Below are 9981 nucleotides of genomic sequence, written 5' to 3'. Positions count from 1 at the left end.
AAGCTCTCCAAATACAAGAACAAAGTGAGTGTGTCTGTGGGCATGAAGTGTTCCACGTGTACCAGCCTCAGGGCCCCAGCTCAACAGCCGAGCCCCTCATAGGGAGCACAACAAGAGGGGACAGCGGGTGATGGGTGGCACAGCACACATTACAGGTACTTACCAGCTCAAAATACCTACACGGCTACTGTCCCTTATAGAGTATCATGAAGTAGGGAATCTTTGTCTATTCAATTAATGACTGACCATTTTATGATTAATTGTAGAGAAAATATAACTCCCTCTCCAACGATTTTATCCTGACACATTTGTTGTCGACGTTTCGGTCAGAGACCCTTCTCAAGACCCTTTTAAGACTCCCTTTTTATAATTAAACCATGCTAAATATAAGAGTATCTGTGAGTACCGCAGAGTGTGTGTGTATATATATGCAGTGGGGCGAACAAGTATTTGATACACTGACGATTTTGCAGGTTTTCCTACTTACAAAGCATGTAGAGGTCTGTAATTTTAATCATAGGTACACTTCAACTGTGAGAGACGAAATCTAAAACAAAAATCCAGAAAATCACATTGTATGATTTTTAAGTAATTAATTTGCATTTTATTGCATGACATACTGTAAGTATTTGATCACCTACCAACCAGTAAGAATTCCGGCTCTCACAGACCTGTTAGTTTTTCTTTAAGAAGCCCTCCTGTTCTCTACTAATTACCTGTATTAACTGCACCTGTTTGAACTCATTACCTGTATAAAAGACACCAGTCCACACACTCAATCAAACAGACTCCAACCTCTCCACAACTAGTGCTCACGAGCTAAAAGTGGTCCCCGAAAATTACAAACTACGTCACATACAGATATGTGGCCAGGGCCTGAATCTCATTGATTGGTTGAACTCAAATTGCTAGGGGGCTGGACCACGTAGGGGAAAATGTAAGGAAAATGGCGCAGCACAGCTTCCAGAAACTGTTGTTTTCAAACAGGGGATTTTGTGCCTAATTTAGGTAAGGCAGTATATCTTCTCATAGATTATGCATGTTTATACAACGGGTGGATCTAATCTTGGATGCTGATTGGTTAAAACCGCATTCCAGCTGGTGTCTATTCCACAAGTTACCACAGACTAAATCTAGGATGTTAAAAATGCCTATGTACTTTGTTCCATCTGACTGCGCAATTCACTGTCTCATCAGCCCAGCCAGACATTTTATAAACTTAATCTCCACTATAAAAAGCATCTAGACATTATGTCATATTCTTTTAGACTAACATTTAGTTATCAACAGAGGATTTGTATAAACTTTGCTGTCTGTCTCTCCGACATTTGCAACATCGTTTCAATATTCAAATTCGATCTCCAGCTATCCCATAGTAATGAATGTGTCGGGATGAGACAGACATACAGGCAGGCAGCGTTTCTTACCCAGTCGAATCAGCTGGCATCAATTGTATGGAAATGTCAATTGAAAAAATGTCAAACGAAACGAAGCGCACCTAGTTTGCGGTCTTTCCAGCTCTAGTTTGAAGTGATTGTGTTAGTGGTGTTGTTGGCTAGCTCCTCTGAACAGTGTCCTGACGAGAGAGCACATTTTCTATGCCAGGTCAACTCACATCTCATTAGCTCATTGTTATGGATGTATCCAAATAAATGTCACTAGAAAACAGCTTAAACAAATGTAAATGCTGCTAAAATGCTGTTTTCTGGCTAGCTAGCAAGCAAGGGATAAGAACGTTGCCAGCCAGTATGGCAATGGAACATTTAGAACGAACGACTGGGTTCCGTCCATAGATACAGAACAAAATGACTGAACGACCGGGTCGTGTCTCTAACTACCAAACCGATAGAATGAATGACCAGTCAGCTTGGGTAGGATGAAATAGTATGGAAGGATGAAATAGTATGGAAGGATGAAATAGTATGAATAAATTCATCAAAATGAAGTTTTTCATGAAAATATGTCAATAATTATTTGAACTTGTTGTTAACCCGTTGTATCAAAGTGATAACGCCCTCGAAGACGGTATTTGGAAGATATATTGGCAATGTTTGCTGGCCCTTGACTTCATCATGAGCCCAACACCCGTGCCATTATATCCTCCAAACAAAATATTCTCTGGCATTACCACTTTTAAATGAACTACACATTGACACATCCAGCCCAAAGCGGGAGGTTAAAAAATGTTTAGTAGTCGCCAAAGTTCCCTGAGCATGTTGTTAATGTACTATTGTAACACAATCAACCACAGGGGTCCTTTTGTGTTTGTTTGGAGAACCTATTGAGAACTTGTGTGTTGAAATGTCTGTTAATAAAATATATTTGTATTTATTTGTTTTGCTCCGAATCAAAAACAGAAGCCAAAACAAATCTTGTCTTTATTGACACACGTGTTGGTCATTTAGTTGCTATTTTCAACGGTCATGCTATTAAAAAGTAAGGAAATAAATAAATGGCCACAAATTCCATCGACCGCTGTGACCAAACAAATAGTTCTCAGTCGTTTTACTCCCATTAGCTTTGAATGGGAACAACATTTAGGCAGTAGATACGCAACTTAAGTGGTTTCCTCTTCACTTCATGGCACCACCCCAGCGAGCGGTGGGTATCGCATTGCAATAGGTTATATAGTATTGACATAAACTTTACTGTCATGGCAAAGTAAGTGAACCTTTGACTTTGAAACTTAACTTTGATGTAGTCTACACTCCTTCAGAGGAAACAGAAATATTTCAATATTGTTGATGCTTCAAACTGGCAAACTGACTACCCGTGATTTATACGTATTTTCAACAGAGAGCTTTCAGTCTATGGGACTGCTGCTTTCCTTAGTAGGTGAGTTGCCAAGAGCTGCTACCATTTATTAATTAAATAACTTTTTGATAATGTGCTAATGAAATGCAGTTTATGAAAGATTTGCCCGGCTTAGACATGCATAACTCAATTTACTCTCGACAATTTGATAAGTGTTGTTTGATTAGAGAGAGGGCCTTTCTCTTACTTTCCCACCCGATCCTAGTCCTACAGCGATGTCTTTAGTATGCAGCAAGTCGCTGCCATCGTGGATATCATTTCTAAATCATCATCGGAATCTCATTTCATTTCATTAGGAAGGAACGTTTGCCTTCTTCTTTAGATTCCTGCAGCTTGTTTAATCTGGTCATCTGCTTGTGGCCTCCCTGTCAGTAGCATCTTTGTCACTCAAACTCCTGAGCTAAAGTCTGTTTGACAGAAGGGCCAGTCATTCTTCTCTGAAATGTTATTTTTTTTCATACCCGTTTCCTGTCGGGGAGCAATGCTCACAGCGCTCTGTCCCCTTCTAGACCCCTTTCCGAGCTTCCAGATCGACCCGGGGCATTAAGATGGACCCGTTATCCCCACTCTGCGCACACACACACACACACACCGCAAAGAAACAGATGCATACATACAACGCACGCATACATACAACCAACATTCACACAACGCATGCACAATGCACAAACACTCAAAGCCATAAAACACACACGCACAGAAAACACACACACACATTCCTCTTATATTATCATAACCTACTATACATCAGGTTTATTACAGTAGTTTGTTTGGAACGTGTGCTGTCCAGGCCTCTCGTCTCACCCTGAGCTACAGTGATTGCAGTGAGATAATGGAAGAAGTGCTTATTGGCAATTGGTTTTCATTATACAGGGCGTGTGTCTTGCTAGATAAGTCCAATGCACACGTGTGCCTGCTATCACACACACACACACACACACACACACACACACACACACACACACACACACACACACACACACACACACACACACACACACACACACACACACACACACACACACACACACACACACACACACACACACACACACACACACACACACACACACACACACACACACACACACACACATTTGATCTCAATAACTGAATCAGCCCCCATGTTTTTCACTCTTACTTTTCAGTGACTTAGTTTTCTGTCTTTAGTGGCATTTCAATGGAATAAGTTGCAAATGGAATGTACAATAGGACAAACATTCCGGCTAACTTCAGCCTATAAAGTAAGAACTGGTCAAGGAAAATCTAAAGTGTTCTTGAGAGGACAAATATTTTGAAATTGCACTACAGCAGTATGTAAACCTTCAGAATCTATTTACAAATGAACAAATGTGAATGAGATTATAAAACAGTGGTAAACACAGATGTACAGTGGTGCGTTTTATATAAACAACAAATAGTAAAACAAGACACGGCATTTTGGAAGGTAATAGCTGGGCTGAATAGCTGGGTGGGGGTCAATTGCATTTCAATTCGGGAAATAAACTGAAATTCCAATTCCAATTTAAAAAATCTTACTCAGTAAAATGTATTAAGGAAAATTAGAAGTTCAGTTTATTCCCTGAATTTTTTTTATATATATTTTTTAACCTTTATTTAACCAGGCAAGTCAGTTAAGAACATATTCTTATTTTCAATGATGGCCTGGGAACAGTGGGTTAACTGCCTGTTCAGGGGCAGAACAACAGATTTGTACCTTGTCAGCTCGGGGGTTTGAACTCGCAACCTTCCGGTTACTAGTCCAACACTCTAACCACTAGGCTACGCTGCCGCCCAAACTGAAGTAAATACTTAAGTAAGTACACTTGGTTGCCCCACGGCCCATGGAGTTTCTCTGAGCTTGATTGTGTTCTTTGCGAGGCGGGGAGGTTGAAGTTTCGCTGGCTCATGACCCAGGGGCCTGGTCTGGACCCTCTCTGTACCCTGCTACAGCCTGCAAACACACGTATGCACACACACACACACACACACACACACACACACACACACACACACACACACACACACACACACACACACACACACACACACACACACACACACACACACACACACACACACACACACACACACACACTGTTAAAATAAGGTCAAACATGATATTTCTCACGCAACTGGCTCCACATTTTTAACAACTAACTATGTTCTCAAGGCAGAAAGGCAGTGTGTAGTTGAAGAAAGAGAAAAGAGGGTGGTTATATTTAGCTAGTGATCATCATTTAAACGGCCTCATATTTTGCACAGGGAGACCTGCACATTTCAAATTCAAAGAGCTGAGAAGCATCAACATAATTCTGTGCTCTGCGCAAACCACACATCGACACTGGTATTTCTACAAATGAAATAAAGAAATTGCCGTGAGTCGATCAAATGGAAAGTGTCATTACACTGGAACAAGGGAAAAAAGGCCTTAAACGTACTCACCGAAAGTCAACCAGTCGTAGGAGGAAAGTAGAGTGAGTCAAAAATAAAGGGGCTTAATTCACCAGAAGCTGCACTCTGCCTCTGTTCAGTATGTCTGGTTCAGACAGTGGGAGGGAATGTTCCCTGCAGACAAACAAAGTTTTTTTTTGGCGAAAACGATGGACATTTTCAACAAATACATATGTACTGTTCAGAATGTCAAGCGTCCTCACTTCTGTAATGTAACTACAAGAAAAAAACTGTCTGTATACTTTCCTAAATTAGGCAATTATTTAAAGAAGCATTTACTTTTTCTTGGGACATTACTTGCTGCATTACTTGCTGGAACGATTCGATTCTAGAACATTACCTTAGCTTTTATAATGGGCCAAAGAAGTAATACCCATGTAATATCCATTTCATTCCCATCCCCTGCATATAACCGACAACAATAGAATCTTACCTGCTCAACTTCACTGTCATCTTTCTGTATGTTGGATACGAGTTGCAGCCATTTACAATGCCATGTATGAATCAGGCCCAGAGAACCTAACCTCTCAGGGTGTCTGCTGTCAGAGTGCACAGCCTGGGTTGTGGAGCCACTGGTAAGTGTGTTCTTGGTTCAACCGCGTATGGTCCACTCTCCCTGATGCTTCGTGGTTCAACCACGTATGGTCCATCTGCCTGTTCCCCCTGGGGCTAGTACTGCTGGGCGAGCTGCACTTAACAGTAAATACAAAATAAACGTCAAGCAAGATTAATGTTGTTCGTCTCTCTCTCTCTTTCATTTAAACATCCCTGATGACAAGTTACAGGAAAATCACACAGCTGCTGCCCTGCCCAGTCCTGCTATTGCAATGTCTATCAGGTGGGGTGGCAAATTATGTGAGGGATAATTGATATAGGAAAGAGGGAGGTTGTGTTAACAAATGCACACCAACACCAGGCCTACATCCCAAATGTCACCCTTTTCCCTGTATAGTCCACTACTTTTGACCCGAGCCGTATGGGTAATACATTACATAGGGAATAGGGTGACATTCGGGACAGGCGCAAGGACAAATAAACAAATGGAGCCTGGATTATGGCAACGTTTGACAAGTCGGCCGCTAGGTTTCCCCCCTGAGCTGGAGGAGCGAGAGATCAGTGCTTAGCTAAAGCTCACAGCGTTTATGTTGGGGCTTAAAGTAGCCATTTGTTTGGAGGGCTCTGGGGGCATTACTATAATACACTTTGAGTCGTTGAATGACGCAACAGCCAGGAGAGTTTGGGGTTCCCTTGAGGGTTTGTATGTGTTTGCGTATGTGTGTGTTCTTGAGAAATTAAATTAATTTGAGCAAAGTATCAAACAGAGAAAGCCGACAAATCCGAGAGGCAGGTCGATGATTTACGAACAACAATGAAAATCCCATAATAAGGGCCGTAATTCAAAGTAAACATTTACACCCTGTCCACGGCCCGCCGACACACTGCCGACAGTAATGCGGTCTAAGATGGGCGTGAATTGATAATTCATTTTGACAGCCTGGTGCTGGATCTGAAGACGCATTTATTTAACTCATTTTCATGCTTTTGGCCCAGCAGTAAAAGGGGAGAAAAGGTTTATAGTTTACAGTTGTCATGGGTTAAATGAGAACCCAATAAAAATGTCCAGTGATGGATGCTTCCCCCGAGGCGGTAAGGCCAGAAAATGGTCATTCACACTTCCGAGTGCAGAAAGTAAAAGTGGCACATGTTTTAGTTGAACGTAAACAATCTGTTTTCCATACGTTTTAATACCGCCTTCTCCGACTTTGTATATATAGCATATATACATATATATTTTAGTAATGCCTTAAAACTCAAGGAAAGGGCATTACAACAATACAGAATAAATGTGATCAGACCAACAGACCCAGAAGTTTGTCTATGGCATGATGTTGATAGAACCAGGACGCACGATGGCCCAAAGGGGAGTAGGGAGGTTAGTGTTAAATTACAGTCCAGACATATAGCTAGCCCTCCTTCCACCTTTCCCTCGCCCCATCCCACTTTCAGCCCCAGCTTCACCCCAGCCCTGTAGCACTCATTCCACCTTCCCCTCTTCCTCACCCTCAGCCCCCTGTCCAGTACTCATTCCACCTTCTCTTCCTCACCCTGTAGCACTCCTTCCACCTCCCCGTGTTCCTCACCCTCAGCCCCTTGTCCAGTACTCCTTCCAAATTCCCCTCTTCCTCACCCCCTGCCCAGACATACTATCACTCCTTCCATCTCCCCCCCGCTCCTCTTCCTCACCCTCTTCCTCACCCCCACCCTCACACCCATGCAACCCCCTGTCCTGCTGCCCTCCTACCTTCCTCTTACCCCCATGTTCCTAACCCCCTGTCCTGTTCCCCTGCTCCAGGACATCAGGAAGCCGAGAGGAGTCACGCCTGTTAAGTGGGGCTCTTAAGCACATTATCCAATCTCCAGGTCTTTCTATCGAGGCAGGGGGCAGGATGGAGGCAGGAGGGATTCCTGGCTGTCATGATATCAGAGAGAGAATCAGCTCAGGGTGGTGCAGTGGGGGCCTGAGACAATCTGGATGGGTGGGGGGGTCATGGCCTGCAGCTACCAGGTCGTAAAGGAGAGGCACGTCGTAGGCGCAAGTTACCCCCCTCACCCGCAACTCACGGGAAAAAACATCAAGGTCATGCACAGTGTATGTAAGTTATGTAAGTTATGGCGTAAATAGCTAAATGTTGTGATGTGATTAATACAAGTGTTGTTTGATTTGGATAGTTACTTACATTCAACTCATGCAAAGCTACAGCTCTGAGTAACTTGGAACAGTCAACATTGTGAGTAATTGTATGAGAAAGCATCATTGGTATTCTGAGGCTTGCCGAGGGGGATAAAGATAAATCAATACTAAGGAATACTTGCAACATTTTAGGGGCTCAATAAATCTTTTCAAATCAGATAGCTAAACTAGCCTCATAGGATCTGCATAGATTTCACCAGAAGCTAATATGAGCGTCTCTCTCCCCCCTCCTCTCTCACTCCCTCTCTCTCCAGCATGGCCTCCTGCCCTGCCCTGCGGTGGAAATGCCCCTGTGGGGAGTCCACCGCCAGACTTAAAGAGGAGAAGTAGGGAGGGAGAGGTCAGCTTTTATCATAGGGGCATGTCTCCTACTTTCCTTCGCCCAGGGGTCAAGACTTCACCTCCAGAGAGCAAACCACACACGGTCACCCAGCGGTCAACAGGCAGGCGACGCGGGCCACGGACACACACAGGCCACAGACACTATAATAATACGTCTTTATGAACGAACGGGAGGAGGCTGGGCTGGCCCGGCACCTGGTCTGCTCCAATTCACGCAGATCAAAGTCCCTCTACATAATAAACAGGAAAGCCATGGTATGACTTTCTTTGATATGAAAATATTTAGTGAGTGCTTTATGTTCATGCTATAATTCAAACAATTAACAATTGGTGTACTATACTGACTCGCCATTAGCTATATGCTTGCACTATTTCCATACACAGTACAACTTCGCAAATGTAGCATTTTACGCTTGTCATTTTGACATATTTTTCCAATATGATCCTATTTTGGATTTAACATTTCAACCCAAAAAATGCTTTACCATTTTCCTACCAAATCAAAATCAGGATGTTATATCCTTGCATACAACAACATCATTTCCCCCTCGTCCATGTTGATAGTTCACAGCAGTTCTGGCTAAGTCAAGCATGTAGGAGCCGCTCGCGCAGTGTGTTTTCGACACTCGATGTTCAATTGTGTTGTTTACATATTCAGAATGATATGTGATTCGTGAAACTAAAACACTGATTCTTGTCACTTAAGTCCACGGTATTAATCCACATCAAACCATATGAAATCGGCAATGAAAACAGAGAGTGAAAGCAAACAGGCCGCTTCTTCCATGTAATTGTTCAATTTGAGAGCATGACATGAGAACTTAAATCACTGAGGTAACAGTCAGGTACACACCCAATAAATAACACAAGTTACCAAATGGTTAGACATGGCTGAAGCAATGTTAAATATGACATCTTTACTGCATAATGTATGTATATTTTGAAGCGCAGATGAATTATTTCCAGACTCCTTCCCCGTGATGCTAAATTCTCTATCAAGTGGGTCAGAACTTTGGATAAGCAAGTCTAATGCACACTTCCAGTCCATCCAAACAACCATATTTCAGCATCTTTCCCAGTATTTTTCCTCCTCCCTGGTCTTGACTATTCATCAAAACGGCCCTTGCTTTGCAGAGTGTGGATTTAGGGTGTGTCTGAAATGGCACACTAATCCCTACAAAGTGCACCATTTTTGACCAGGATCCTAAAGGACATAGGGTGCCATTACAAAGGCAGCCTTGGACTTGTCACCCTCCCCCTCCCCCTCCTGCTAACCCCCTCTCCTCCCTCCCCACCATCATTGGGTTTCTGATCTTACAGAGGGGAACCCTGTTAAAAGCGTAACCCAAACCCGCTGGGATTCTGGATTGAAACGGCTCCCGCTGCCTTTTTACAGGCAGGTTGGCATTTATTGTCGTGAATCTTACCCTGGAGGCAGCTCTGCAGAGTGGTCACTAGCTGGCACAGCCACAGTGTCAGAAAATCAGATTTTAAACCTAACCCTAAACTTAACCCTAACTTGAACCACACTGCTAACCATAATGCCTAAGCCTAACCTTAAATTAACACCAAAAAGCGAATTTCTGATTCCATACATTTTTACGATATAGCCAATTTCG

Source organism: Oncorhynchus gorbuscha, unplaced genomic scaffold (genome assembly GCF_021184085.1).
Source record: "Oncorhynchus gorbuscha isolate QuinsamMale2020 ecotype Even-year unplaced genomic scaffold, OgorEven_v1.0 Un_scaffold_556, whole genome shotgun sequence".
NCBI lineage: Eukaryota > Metazoa > Chordata > Actinopteri > Salmoniformes > Salmonidae > Oncorhynchus > Oncorhynchus gorbuscha.
This window is presented reverse-complemented; position numbering follows the sequence as displayed.